Source organism: Ursus maritimus, unplaced genomic scaffold, assembly GCF_017311325.1.
Source record: "Ursus maritimus isolate PB19 unplaced genomic scaffold, ASM1731132v1 scaffold_16, whole genome shotgun sequence".
NCBI lineage: Eukaryota > Metazoa > Chordata > Mammalia > Carnivora > Ursidae > Ursus > Ursus maritimus.
The window spans coordinates 24,932,611-24,948,624 of NW_024424008.1; the positions used below are offsets into that span (position 1 = coordinate 24,932,611).

General features: G+C 35.3%; 1 protein-coding gene and 1 pseudogene across 1 annotated transcript in view; one reads left to right on the forward strand and one right to left on the reverse strand.

Moving 5' to 3' along the window:
- Positions 1 to 16,014, reverse strand: part of CNTN5 (contactin 5) — a gene marked incomplete at its 5' end in the record, with an annotated part of 603,858 nt that overhangs the window by 508,483 nt on the left and 79,361 nt on the right. The window lies entirely within an intron of this gene.
- The window catches only part of LOC103660730, a 40,380-nt pseudogene continuing 38,412 nt past the window's right edge, over positions 14,047 to 16,014 (forward strand).

The window sequence follows — 16,014 nt, forward strand, 5'->3', positions numbered from 1 at the left end:
TATGATAATTGTCTTTCTCTGAAAGACTTATTTTACTTAGCATAATACCCTCTAGTTCCATCCATGTCATTGCAAATGGTAAGATTTCATTTTTTGATGGCCGAGTAATATTCCATTGTATGTATATGTATCCCTTCCTCTGTCGATGGACATCTGGGCTCTTTCCATAGTTTTGCTATTATGGACATTACTGCTATAAACATTGGGGTACATGTGCCCCTTTGAATCACTATGTTTATATCCTTTGGATAAATATCTAGTATTGCAAGTGCTGGGTCATAAGGTAGGTCTATTTTTATCATTTTGAGGAACCTCCATACTATTTTCCAGGGTGGCTATACTGGTTTGCATTCCCACCAACAATGTAAGAGGGTTCCCCTTTCTCCACATCCTCACCAACATTTATTGTATCTCACTGTGGTTTTGATTTGCATTTCCCTGATGCCAAGTGATGTTGAGCATTTTTTCATGTGTTTGTTGGCCATTTGTATGTCTTCTTTGGAGAATTGTCTGTTCATATCTTCTGCCCATTTCTTGACTAGTTGATGATGATGATGATGATGATGATGATTTGGATGTTGAGTTTCATAAGCTTTTTATAGATCTTGGATACTAACCCTTTATCTAATTTGCAAATATCTTCCCCAATTCGGTTGATTGTCTTCTGGTTTTGTCAATTGTTTCCTTTGCTCTATAAAAGCTTTTTATCTTGGTGAAGTCCCAATAGTTCGTTTTTACTTTTGTTTCCCTTGCCTTTGGAGATGTGTCTAGCAAGAAGTTTCTTCCGCCAAGGTCAAAGAGGTTGCTGCCTGTGTTCTCCTCTAGGATTTTGATGGCTTCCTATCTCACATTGAGGTCTTTCATCTATTTTGAGTTTATTTTTATTCATGGTGTGAGAAAATGGTCCAGTTTAATTCTTCTACATGTTGCTGCCCAATTTTCCCAACACCATTCAACAGAATAAATATTATACAATTAGGAATAATGTGTTGAGGTTCATCTGCCTCCTGGGTTTTAATTTCCTAGTCTTAAATCCGTTCTGAGTAAGTCACAATGTTTGTTGTATGAGAGTTGTATGTTTGGAAAAAGGAATAGGAATCAGAGTACTTAATTAATTAATTAATTTATAAAAAGATTTTATTTATTTATTTGACACAGAGAGAGAGAGCCATCAAGAGAGGGAACACAAGCAGGGGGAGTGGGAGAGGAAGAAGCAGGCTCCAGTGGAGCAGGGAGCCTGATGCGGGGCTCGATCCCAAGACCCTGGGATCACACCCTGAGCCACAGGCAGACCCTTAATGACTGAGCCACCCAGGTGCCCCCAGAGTGCTTTTAAATTGCACTTGGTTAGGGATGACTGGGTGGCTCAGTCACTTGAATGTCTGACTCTTGATTTTGACTCAGGTCCTGATCTCAGGGTCATGAGATCAAGCCCTGTGTCCGGCTCTACACTTGGCCTGGAGTCTACTTGGGATTCTCTCTCCCTTTCCCCCAATACACTGTGCTCTCTCTCTTTTTTTCTCAAATAAATAAATCTTTAAAATAAAATAAATTGCACTTGGTTATACATTCATCCTGTAGGTGGTGCTAGTAAGCTTTAGGTTATCAATGCTCCAGGTATTCTCAATTAATTCTCTTAACATTAAAGGTTTTGTGAATACAGAAAATTTATTATGAGTTCTAACCTTCATAAAATTGAGTTTGAATTTTTACAAAAACTAAAACGATTGAAAAAGGTAAAACATTTTAAACAAGATGTCAGACTTGAATTTTATTAATTATTAACATGAGGGTATCAGATTCTTATGTAAGATTATAGTATAGAAGAACTAAGATTGGTACTCTTTCTGTGGGACCGCATAGCTTTAACTTTTATGATTTCTATAAAAATGACTGGAAGATTTCTAATATTAACTTTGTATTTTTTGCCTCATTTGCAAAGTGTATATTGAAGTCTTCTTTGAACACTTTTATTTCTTATTGTTATTGTTTCTGTTATCATTAGGATTATTCAGATCATTGTCAGATTTTTGCGTCTCATATAAATATCCTGTAATAAAAATTGGCCAGACCTCATTCAGAAACTATCTTTGACATTCTAAAACAATGAAAAAGAGGAAATGAAATAATAATTAATTAGCTACTAGCATACATACTCTATACTAGACATCTTGGAGATTAAATATTAATTTCTCCATTTTAAAGATTACTAAACTATGTGAAGAGCAAATAAAAGCTTGACTATGGTCCTGCAGTTAATAAGTAGTGAATTGGCAAATCAAAATCAATGTGATTGTTTAATAAAATGTATTAGCACAAAAGCAATTCAACATTTGAAAGTTGGGCTAAGTTGATTTTAGGAATTTAGAAATAGTCTTCAAAAGGATCTCCTATAAAAATCATTTTCTGACAGATGAAAGACATAAAGATGGAAAAATTAGTAAAGAATGAAAAAAATAATTCTTACATTTATTTTGAATGATAATTAAATTAGCATTTTCCAATACATAGCCATTTGCCTGCATGTAAAATTTTCCCTAAGAAACTACAACAAATAGTATTCTTAATAAAAATAGTTTTTAAAATTTGATTATGGAATGATACCTTGACTGAAAGCCATAGAAACATGAAGCTTTGTGGTGTTCTTTTGGTTATGGGTGAGTCATAAGCCTGTGATCAATTTGTAAGCACAGAAGGCAAAGACTTATTATCCCCACTTATTGATGAGGACATTGGGATTCACTAAGGTTAAGTAACAGAAATAAAAACTCACAGCCAGGATTTGAACCTTTAAGATGACAAATTCATTTGTGGAACTAGCATGTTTCTAATCTAGAGTTATTCCAATACTCTTAATTTAGAATTTTTCAATTGATTTGATTATTTCTTTAAATATTTACCTATTACACCACATGAAACAATCTACAATTCTTTAAAATAATTGTTATAAGTTGTCTGTGAATGTGACATCATATTACCTTTTAAAAGTGTTAATTATTTAATAAAATAATTTGAGTGCTTATTTTAAAAAAAGATTTTATTTATTTATTTGACAGAGAGAGAGAGAGCACACAAGCAGAGGGAGCTGCAGAGGAAGAGGGAAAAGCAGGCTCTGAACTGAGCAGGGAGCCTAATGCAGGGCTCGATCCCAGAAACCTGGGATTGTGACCTGAGCTGAAGGCAGACCCTTAACTGACTGAGCCACACAGGTGCCCCTAAAATTAGTCTTTTGAAAATATCAGTTGAATTAATTAGAGGTATCTCAAAATATACACTCCCATTTATTACATGAAGATAAAAATTGAATTAAGGTACAGCTAGAGATGTGGTGAAGTAAATCTATGAGATAATGACAAATTACAATGAAACTTCCTTCATTCCCATTTTTCCTGTTTATATATAATGGGTCAGATGACTAATCTCTCGCTGTGGCTTGTCATTCACTTTGCATATTATCAGATATGAATCATCCAGCCAAAGGTTCACTGATTAAGAGGAAACCAAAGTATATCAGTGTATGTTTTCCTTAAAAGAGACAATTTTAATTACATTATAAGTAAAGCAGTAAATTGTAATTGCTCTTGTAAAAAGATCAATTATCCAGAGTGTGATAAAAAATGTTTTTGATCTCAGGTCTTTTCTTTGATATCTTGATGTATGTTACAAAAAGCTACTTCAACAGTGAATAATATATAGTGAAATAATCTCAAATGCTAAAGTTGTGTATAAATTTGTTTGACTAATGTGATGATAGTCTATGAACCCTGGCAGAGGTTCTAAATATTTGATTTAACTTTCTATGCTCTGGGTAAGCAATTATATTAATAATTCTTTTTTTTTTCACTTAAGTACTGCTTCTCCCTTTATTATTATTATTTTTTACTTTTCAAAAAAATTAATCTCAGTGTAATTAACATAGAGTGTTACATTAGTTTGATGTTTACAATATAGATATTCAGCAATTCTATATATTACTTAAGGATCATCAAATAAGTGTACTCTTAATTCCCTTCACCCCTTTCACCCCACCCTCCACTTACCTCCCTTCTGGTATCCATCAGTTTGTTCTCCATAGTTAAGAAATAAATAATTTTTATCTGCTTACTTATAAGTTCAAATGTTTTTCCAAACTCAGATCAGTCTTAATTTATTAAAAGTCTCAGGAAACTATAAGACTGAGCATTGCAAAGTAAATAATTAACAATAATAATAATAATAATAATAATAATAATAAATAGAACATGAATCAAGATTTTGAATATTATAGACCCATAGAGATTGGGGAAAGGTGCCATTTAGTAAAATCAGCAAGTCATTTAGTACATTAATTCCTAAAACTGATACAACTTTTGATTGTCTTTCAAGCTTTGGACCTAACTATTCTCTTCAGCTATTTTACATTTTATAATATTTTATTAAATTAATACTTCCTTGCCTACAACTATGACTTCTTACTCCTCTCTTCTTCCTTTTTACTCCCATAGCACAACTTCAGCCTAGGTTAAATTAAACTATCTACCTATTGTGCTCTTGGCAAGGGAATATGAATGGAGAAAAACATCAACAAAGATGATTAATTTTGCTCTAAATTCATCCATGAACCTCAGGCAGGCCCTTTGTGCTAACTGATCCCAGCACATTTATGGATTCCATTCTCTCTATCCTCTAGACAATACTTTTACACCTCTCTTTCAAAACAATCCCTTGCCCTTTTCCCTACTTCTTCCCTCCTACATCTTGGAGAAGACAGAAGTAATAAAAAAATCACTTATATATATTTCTCCTAGGGGCAAACTGCAATGTGTGTCCCAGATTCCCCTTCAATGAAAGACTTGTCCCAGCTGTTGGGAGTCTTAATGACAGTTTTCAGCTCTTAGCACCTTCAGGGGCTGCCTTTGCTACAGAGAATCAGCTCAACCAAGGTTATATCCCTTCCTTGGGTAACATGCAGCCAACAACTGCTCAATGAGTGAATATAATGATCTGATTACCTTGGTCCAACTCCAAACAACCCTGGAAAGTCATTGTAGCTTTAAAGATTCTCCTTGTTTTCATCTGGGGTTACTGCTAAACCTACATCAGAGCTCCTTCTCCTCACATCTTCTCCTTCCTCCTCCCTTCCAGTGGATGAATTCAAAGGGCACTTCTTAATAACCATCATCCACACTAAATTCCAGTCATTGAGCCTGTTTCTGAGGGAAGTCAACCTGTAACACTACCACACTAGTTATCAACTTATCTATATCTACACTTCTCCTGATTCTCTTATCAATAAATGACTGTCTCTGATCTAATCAAAGGCCCACATCTCCCTTCTGCATCATCAGTAGCATTCAAAATATTGGTATTTCTCCAAAATTTAAAAGAACAAGAGGAAGGAAAAATAGCTCTTTGACCCCATTTTCCCCTAGGTACCAACCATTTTTGTCCCCTACCCACCTGGTAAAACAAACTCTGCAAACAATTCCTGTTCTCTCAAAAGCTTCTCAAATCTGGTTGTCTTCCTACCACTGACCAAATACTACTATGAAGGAAACGAATGACCTTCACGCTGTTAAGTTTATTGATCAATTCCTCAGTTCTCAGCTACTTGACCTATAATCAGTATTTGATAGAATTCTCCACACCCTTCTACCGAAAATGAATTTGTTGCTTGAATTTTTCTTCCTTCACTGTGCCCTCCTCTTCACTTCCATTAGCTTATTCCTCCTCATATTTCCAATATCTAAGCATTTCAGGGCCTCAGCTTAGTCCTTGGATCTTTTCATTTCTCAATCCACACCATTCCCAAGGTCATTTTATATATAACCTCCTGTATTTAAAAAAGCATGTTTACACTGAATAATTATCGAACTTATTCCTTCTTGGACACCTCCCTTGAATAGCAGCACACACGCATAAACAATTTACTTGACATTTCCATTTGAATGTCTAATAGGCATTGAAACATAACATATCCTAATGGAACTCCCATCCTACCTGCCAACCTACCATTGCTATAATATTTCCAATAAGAGTAAGTGATCATTCCATTTTTCCAGGTAAGATAAAATGAAAAAAATCATGTGTGATTCCAATATGTCTCTCACATCCCACATACAATTCATGAATAAATCCTACTGATACTATTTCATAATACATCCAAAATCCAACAACATCTAATGCTCCTTATAGCTTTCATGGGCATCTCTCACCTTCACTGTTGTGGAAGCACCCTACTGGTCTCCTTACTTCTTCCTTTGCTCTCTGTAAGTCTATTCTCAGCACAGCAGCCAGAATTGGTTCTTTTAAAATGAAGTTAGACCATCTGACCTAAATGGCTTTCTATATTACTCAGAGGAAAAGTCAAACCACTTACAATGGCCCACAAATCAAGATTATCTTGATTTGTTGCCTCTTGATGCCATCTCCTACCATATTCATTTTCCTTCCCTCCATTATAGCACACTGGTTTCCTTGCTTTTAATCAAATAAAATATATCAAGTATTGTCCTGCCTCAGGGCCTTTGTATTTGCTGCTTCCTCCAAGTAGAACTTCCCCTAACCCCACTCCCAAGATACAATCATAGCTGTTACCTAAACCCCCTTTAGGTCTCTATTTTAGTGTCACCTTCATAGAGAGATCTTCAAAGGACATCTTACCAAAAAGTGGAACCTAATTATCCCATATACATTCCTTATCTCTCTTCCCTAATTGACTTTTCTCTGTGGTACTTGTTCTCCAAAAACTATTGTTTATTTTTCTTGTCTATTGTGCCTCCCACACATAGAATTTAGAGTCCATGAGCACAGGGATTTTTGTTTGCTATGTTTATTGTAATATTTCCAGACTCTTTCCCTAACTCTTCTCTCTGTCTAGGATACTCTCCCTCCTAGGTACTTGCACAGATCTCCTTAACTCTGTGCAGGTCTCTGCTGGAATGTCATTTTTGCAGAGAGGACTTCCTTGATCAGTAGATTCTTTCTTCTTAGTCTCCCAAATTCTGTTCTCTTTATTCTGATTACTTTTCTATCATAACATTTATGACCACCTGACACATTATATAATGGGATTTAAAATGTACTGTCTGTCTTCCCCAACCCATTAGAATATAATTTTTAAATAAACACTGTTTTACCACTGCTTAAAATAATGCCTAATGCATTATTCTATGGGTACCTAATAAATAATTGATAAATAAGTACTTGAATCAATAAAACAATTACATATGTATCTTTAGAATATAATTATTATACTTGATGAATTTTAGTTTTGAAATACCTAAATGTTGAGATATTTTCCAGATATTATGCTATCCTATCTTTTCAAAATTATAATCCTAGAAGATCCAAAATTCCCAATAAATACTGAGCTTTACAGATAACACTGAAACACATGTGCATAATATGTTATTTCTAGAACAGAATTTTCACTCAAGATTAAATTACTTATTAAATTACTATTAGTAAAAAGGTCATGTATATACAGTTTCAATCTTTAGTGGAGATGGAAAGTGTAAGACAATTTTTTAAAAAAGAAATTTCTTTTTGTTGATTGTGTAATAATTACAAAAAAATTAAAGTTTCTAGATGCAAGTAATTGTAATAGTTTTTTATGGCAACTCTATGTATTTCCAGCAAAACCTCTTATTCACAGCAGTCTACACAACCACACTGAAAACTATTCCTACTGAAGATGATGGTTTAAAAAAAAAAGAAAGAAAGAAAGAAAAGAAAAAAGAAAAAAGTTCTGAAGAATGTTCAATCAATTTGTTTGAAAATATTTTAAGAGAAATATTGCACTTCCATTGCTTATTTTAATATAAACTATTTAAGTTATTAACTAACCAGTGGATCTTAAAATTATTTTTAAAAATATTGCTATAAAAAATAAGGGCTTTGAAAGCAAAAGACCTACATTCACATTCAACCATCACTGTTTATTAACAGGTACCTTGGGAAAATTATTTTACCTCACTATGCTTTACTTCCTACCCACGATGAGATAATTATTAGACATATCTTAGAAGACTACTGTAAAAAATTTCCTAACATATAAAAATATCTTACCCACACAACTGACCAATAATAAGCACTTGATAAATATTATTCCCCTCTAAGAATTTCAGGGAGCTGTATCTTATCAACTTAAAATTATGAACCTTAATAATAAATATTATTCCCCTCTAAGAATTTCAGGGAGCTGTATCTTATCAACTTAAAATTATGAACCTTAATAATAAATATTATTCCCCTCTAAGAATTTCAGGGAGCTGTATCTTATCAACTTAAAATTATGAACCTTAATAATTTTTATTTTTTTTCTAAATACTTTGAACATATAGAATTAAATATACTCAAATTGTAATGTTTGGGGACTATCTACAAAGTTATTCAAATTAACAGGATATATAACACTCATTAAGTAAAATAGTCAGTCAAATAGAGCCATAACAAGCACAGTGGTGAACTTACCTTATTTTTTTTGCATTAAATACAAGATAATTTTGAAACTAATTATAGTTTAACCTCTTAAAAATATAGTAACATGTAGAATCCATGACTACATTGCTCTTCCTCCAAACTTTTTCTTTCCCCCCACAAGTTTGCATTTAAAATTCCACCTAGTTAACACAGTGTAATATTAATTTCAGGTGTAGAATTTACTGATTAATCACTTACTTACAACACCGGGTGCTTATCACAAATGCCTTCCTTACTATTCACCTATATAACCCATTCCCTTGCCCACTTCACCTTTGGTAACTATCAGTTTGTTCTGTATAGTTAAGAGCCTCTTTCTTGGTGTTCCTCTTCATTTTCCCCACTATGTTCCTTTGCTTTGTTTCTTAAATTTCACGTATGAGTGAAATCATATACTATTTGTCTTTTTCTGATTATTTCACTTAACATAATATTCTCTAGCTCCATCCATGTCATTGCAAATAGCAAGATTTCATTATTTTTGATGGCTCAGTAATATTCCATTTTAAATATAGAATGGAATAAAATTCCATTATATATATAATATATATATTATATATTATATATATAACTTCTCCATACATTCATAATTCAATGGACATTTGGGCTCATTGCATAATTTGGTTATTGTTAATACTGCTGTAACATTAGGGTGCCTATATCTCTTTGAATTAGTATTTTTGTATCATTTCATAAATACCTAGTAATATAGGGTACTTCTATTTTTACCTTGTTGAAGAACCTCCATACTGTTTTCCAGAGTGGTTGTACCAGCTTGCATTCCCACCCATAATGTAAGAGGGTTCTACTTTCCCCGTATATTTGCCAACACATGTTTCTTCTCATGTTGTTAATTTTAGCGATCCGGACAGATGTGGGGTGATATCTCATTGTAGTTTTGATTTGCATTTCCCTGATGATGAGTGAGGCTGAGCATCTTTTCATGTATCTGTCAGCCATTTGTATGTCTTCTGAGGAAAAATGTCTATTCATGTCTTCACTTTATTTTTTAACTGGATTATTTGTTCTTTTGGGTGTTGAGTTTTATAAATTCTTTATGCATTTTAGATACTAACCCTTTATCAGTTATGTCATTTGCAAATATCTTCTACCATTTCAAAGGTTGTCTTTTAGTTTTGTTGATTGTTTCCTTCACTGTGCAGAAGCTTTTTATCTTGATGAAGTCCCAACGGTATATTTTTGCTTTTGTTTCCCTGCCTCAAGAGACCTATCTAGTAAGATGATGTTAAGGCTAATGTCAAAGAGGTTACTGCCTGTGTTCTTCACTAGAATTTTAATGGTTTCCTGTCTCACACTGAGGCCTTTAATCCACTCTGAATTAATTTTTGTGTATAGTGTAAAAATGTGGTCTAATTTCATTCTTTTGCATGTTGCTGTCCAGTTTTCCCAACACCATTCATGGAAGAGACTGTCTTTTTTTCCATTGGATCCTCTTTCCTGCTTTGTTGAAGAATAACTGACCATATAGGTGTGGGTCCATTTCCGGGCTTTCTATTCTGTTCTTTTGATGTATAGTCTGTTTTTGGGTCAGTACCATACTGTCTTGATTGCTACAGCTTTGTAATATAACTTGAAGTCTGGAATTGTGATACCTCCAGCTTTGCTCTTCTTTTTCAGGGTTGCTTTGGCTATTTGGGTCCTCTATGCTTCCATATAAATTTTAGGATTATTTGTTCTAGTTCTGTGGAAAATGCTGTTGGTATATTGATAGAGATTGCAGTAAGTGTGTAGGTTGTTTTGGGTAGTATAGACATGTTAACCATGTTTGTTCTTCCAATCTAGAAGCATGGGGTGCTTTTCCATTTCTTTGTGTCCTCTTCAAATTCTGTCATAAGTGTTCTTTAGTTTTCAGAGTACAGATCTTTCACCTCTTTGGTTAGGTTTATTCCTAGGTATCTTGTGGTTTTTGGTGCAGTTGTAAATGGGACTGATTCCTTGATTTCTCTTTCTGCTGCTTCCTAATTGGTGTATAGTAATGCAACCGATTTCTGTACATCGAGTTTGTATCCTTTGGCTTTACTGAATTTGTGTATCAGCTCTAGCAGCTATCATGTCATCTGTGAATAATGAAAGTTTGACTTCTTCCTTGCCAATTTGGATGCCTTGTATTTCTTTTTGTTGTCTGATAGCTGAGGCTAGGGCTTCCAGTACCATGTTAAATAATAGTGGTGAGAGTGGACATCCCTGGCTTGTTCCTGACCATAGAGGAAACTTTCTGTTTTTCCCAGTTGAAGATGGGAAAATAGCTGTGGGTTTTTTCATCTGTGGCCTGTATTATGTCGAGGTATGTTTCCTTTAACCCTACTTTGTTGAGGGTTTTTATCATGAATGGATGTTGTCCTTTGTCAAATGCTTTTTCTGTATCTACTGAGAGGTTCTGATCCTTTCTTTTATTAATGTAGTGTATCAAATTGATGGATTTGCAAATATTGAACCATCCTGCAGCTCAGGAATAAAACCCACTTGATCCTGGTGAATGATTCTTTTAATGTTCCATTGGATTTGATTTGCTCATATTTTATTGAGAATGTTTGCATCCATGTTCATTAGGGACATTGGCCTGCAATTCTCTTTTTTAGTGAGGTCTTTCTCTCGTTTTGAAATCAAGGTGCTGCTGGCCTCATAGAATGAGTTTGAAAGTTTTCCTTCCATTTCTGTTTTTTAGAACAGTTTGAGAAGAATGGGTATTAATTCTTCTTTAAATGTTTTGTATAATTCCCCTGTGAAGCCATCTGGCCCTGGAGTTTTGTTTGTTAGGAGATTTTTGTATTCCTGATTCAATTTCTATGCTGGTTATCACTCTGTTCAAGTTCTCTCTTTCTTCCTGTTTCAGTTTTGCTAGTTCATATGTTTCTAGGAAAATATCCATTTCTTCCAGGTTGTCCAATTTGTTGGCATATAATTTTTCATCATATTCCCTTTTAATTGTTTGTATTTCTGTGGTGTTGGTTGTGATCTGGCCTCTTCCATTCATGATTTTATTTGGATCCTTCCTCTTTTCTTTTTGATAATCCTGACTAGTGGGTTATCAATTTTATAATTCTTTCAAAGAACCAGCTCCTGGTTTCATTGATCTATTCAGCTTTTTTGTTTGTTTGCTTGCTTCTGTATCATTTATTTCTGCTCTAATCTTTTTATTTCCCTTCCTCTGCTGGCTTTAGGCTTCATATGCTATTCTTTTTGTTGTTGTTCCTTTAGGTGTTAAGTTAGGTTTCCTATTTGAGATTTTTCTTTCTTCTTGAAGTAGGCCTATATTACTACATACTTCCCTCTTAAGACTGCTTTTGCAGCCTCCCAACAGTTTGAACCAATGTGCTTTCATTTTCTTGTGTGTGTGGAGATATATATATATCTCCACACACATTTATATTCTTTCTTTAAATTCCTGGTTGACCCATTCATTCTTTAGCAGGATGTTTTTTAACCTCCAGGTATATGTGGCCTTTCCAAATTTTTTCTTGTGGTTGACTTCAAGGTTCATAGTGTTGTGGTCCGAAAAAATGCATGATATGATCTCAGTCTTTCTGTATTTGTTGAGGACTGAGTTGTGACCCAGTATGTGATCTATTCTGGAGAATGTCACATGTGCGTTTGAAAAGAATGTGTATCCTACTGTTTTAAAATGCAGTGTTCTGAGTATATCTGTGAAGTCCATCTGATCCAGTGTATCATTCAAAGCCATTCTTTCCTTGTTGATTTTCTGCTTGAAGGATCTAACTGTCCATTGCTGCAAGTGGGGTGTTAAAGTCCCCTACTATTATTGCATTATTATCAATGAATTCCTTTATGTTTGTTATTAATTGTTTTGTATATTTGGGTTCTCCCATGTTGGGTGCATATGTATTTATAATGGTTTGAGCTTGCTGTTGGTTATCGCATTTATTATGGTCTAGTGCCCTTCTTCATCTCTTGTGATGTCTTCGGTTTAAAATCTTTATATGACATAAGTACTGCTGCTCTGTTATTATTATTATTATTATTATTATTATTATCCATTTGCATGATAAATATTTCTTCTTCCTCTCACTCTCATTCTGCTGGTGTGTTTAGGTCTAAAAATGAATATTTTATAGGTCTGGTTTTTAAGCCATTCTGACATCTTATGTCTTTTATTGGACTATTTGGCCCATTTACATTCAGAATAATCATTGATAAATATACATTTAGTGCCATTTTATTACTCATTTGGTCATTTTTCTGTATATTTTCCCTGTTCTTTTTTTGATTTGGTCATTTTTGTTCTTTTCTTTATATTCAGAGAGTCCCCTTTAATATTTCTTACAGGGCTAGTTTAGTGGTCATGAACTCCTTCAGGTTTTGTTTGGGAAACTTTATCACTCCTTCTGTTCTGAATGATAGCCTTACTAGATCGAGTATTCTTGGTTGCAGATTTTTCCCATTCATCACAGTGAAATATTATGCCACTCTCTTCTGGCTTGCCAAGTTTCTGTTGAGAGATCTGCAGCTAGTCTTATGGGTTTCCTTTGTAAGTTAGGGTCTTCTTTTCTCTTGCCTCTTTTAGGGTTTTTCTTTATCTCTATATTTTGCAACTTTAATTAAAATATATCTTGGTGTTGGCCTGCTTTTGTTGATTTTGATGGGAGTCTCTGTGCCTCCTGGATCTGGATATCTGTTTCCTCTTCCAAATTAGGGAAGTTTTCAGCTATGATTTCCTCAAATGATATTCTGCCCCCTTTCTTTCTGTTTTTCTTCTGGCACTCCTATGATATAAATATTATGTTTGGTGGAGTCACTGAGGTCCTTAAGTCTATTCTCATGTTCTATAATTCTAATTTCTCTTTTGTTCAGCTTCATTATTTTCCATAAGTTTATCTTCTATGTCACTTATTTATCCCTGTACTTCTTTCATCTTTGTGGTCATCACATCCAGTCTGTTTTGAATCTCAGTTACCACATTTTTCATTTCTGATTTTTAACTCTTACTATTTTTAATATTATTATCCCTTATTATTATTTACTATTATTTTATCTTCTATATCACTTACTCATTCCTCTGATTCATCCTTGTGGCCATTACACCCAATCTGTTTTGAATCTCAGTTATCACATTTTTCATTTCTGACTGTTTTTTAACTCTTTTATCTCTGCAGTAGGACCTCCCTAAGGTCTTCCATTCCTTTCTCAAGCCCAGTGAGTGTCTTTATGATTGCTGATTTAAATGCTACATCCACGCATATTACTTATATCTGTTTCACTTAGATCTCTGCCATGACCTTATCTTGTCATTTCACTTAAAATGAATTCCTCCATCTTGGCATTTTGTCTAATTCTCTGGCTTCTTCTGTATGTTAGAAAAACCTGTATGTTTCTTTTTTGTCTTAAGATTTATTTATTTATTTGACAGAGAGAGAGAGAGAGAGAGCTTGAGGAGGGGGAAGGGCAGGGAGAGGGAGAGGGAGAAGCAGGCTCCCTGCCGAGCAAGGATCCAGATGTGGGGCTTGATCCCAGGACCCTGAGATCATGACCTGATCTGAAGGCAGACATTTAACTGACTGAGCTACCCAGGCATCCTGCCTGTTATGTTTCATTCTCCTGAGAGTAATGGCTTTAAAAGAAGAGGTCAGAAAGTGTCCAGAGCCTGATGATTCATGGAGTGTTTCTGGTGTGTGCTGCATTCACTCCATTGCCGTTTTGGATGCTATGTTTCAAGTCAGTGGCCTGAGGAGGCTCTCCTTGCCTTCAATGGGCAGTGTTTGGACTCTGGGCAGTGCATGGTGAGTTTTAATTAGGTGTGCTCTAGTCTGCTTGTTAAATGAGACTTGATGCTACTTCCACTAGAACTGAAGCCCTGCAGAACTCTCTGGATGGAAGATGTGGTGTGAGTGAGGGTTTTTGCTGTTCTTCTGTGTAAGAAGCCTGCTGTGCTGGGACGGAGGCACCAGCCCAGAAGGGCAGCACCAGCAGAAGGCAGGGAGGTGGGACTTGTAAATAGGTTAGGTAGCCAATCTTGGTGCTGTGCTGTTTACTAAAGGTAATTCTGTGTTTACACTGAGGGGTGAGGAAGGGAAATAATACCAACCATCTCCATTGTCCCTGGAGATGGATCTCTGTGCTTGTTGCTCTGAGGGAAACACTCCTAAAAGAACAAAATATCCCCCCCCATGCATCTCAAACATTTTTCAGATTGCCATTTTCATACTGTCTGTCTCTCTGTTGTTTGCCTGCCTTCTCACCTGGAGCTGTGCACTCCAGGTTTTATTACAGCCACATATGTGGGCTTTTAAAACTCCAAACTTAAGGACATAGTATGCAGGGCGACTTGTGCTGGTCTTCTGGGGGAGGGTCTTGTCACACTGGGACTGAGCGGGGCTTGACCAAGAAAGGCAGTCATGCCAGCAAAAAGACGTGTGGGATGTGAAGCAAGCAGGCTAGGTGGACAGCATTGGAGTGAACTGCCCTCAGCAGGTGGGACTGAATTTATGCTGGAGGTGGTGGAGGGGAATATCAGCAGAGTGGTGAATTTAGATGAGCTATTTCACCCCTTGCATCTCAGCTTCCTCGTTGGTAAAATGAAAATGTTAAAAAGTCTATGTCATAAAGGTTTTTTTTTTTGATGTCATGTGTAGTAATTCTTCCTCTTCTTCTTCTTCTTCTCCTTCTCCTTCTCCTTCTCCTTCTCCTTCTCCTTCTCCTTCTTCTTCTTCTTCTTCTTCTTCTTCTTATTATTATTATTATTATTATTATTATGTTAGTCACCATACAGTACATCATTAGTTTTTGATGTAGTGTTCCATGATTCATTATTTGTGTATAACACCCAGTGCTCATTGCAACACATGCCCTTCTTAATACCCATCACAGGGCTACCTCATCCCCCCTCCATCCTCCATTCTGAAACCTTCAGATAGTTTCCTAGAGTCCATAGTCTCTCGTGTTTCCTTATAGATCTTCGATACCAGACTTTTATCTGTAATGTCATTTGCAAAATCTTCTCCCATTCCATGGGTTGCCTCTTAGTTTTGTTGACTGTTTTCTTTGTTGTGCAGAAGCTTTTTATCTTGATGAAGTCCCAAAAGTTCATTTTTGCTTTTCTTTCCCTTGTCTTTGAAGACGTGTCATGAAAGAAGTTACTGTGGCTGATGTTGAAGAGGTTACTGCCTACATTCTCTAGGATTTTGATGGATTCCTGTTCCACAATGAGGTCTTTCATCCATTTTGAGTTTATCTTTGTGTATGGTGTAAGAGAATGGTCAAGTTTCATTCTTCCATATATAGCTGTCCAATTTTCCCAGCACCACTTATTGAAGGGGCTGTCTTTTTTCCACTGGATATTCTTTCCTCCTTTGTCAAAGATTAGTTGACTGTAGAGTTGAGGGTCCAATGCCGGAGTCTATTCTGTTACACTGATCTATGTGTCCTTTTTTTGTGCCAGTACCATGTTGTCTTGGTGATCACAGCTTTGTAATAAGCATGAAATCAGGTAACGTGATGCCTCCAGCTTTGTTTTCTTTTTCAACATTTCCTTGGCAATACAGAGTCTTTTCTGGTTCCACACGAATTTTGAGATGG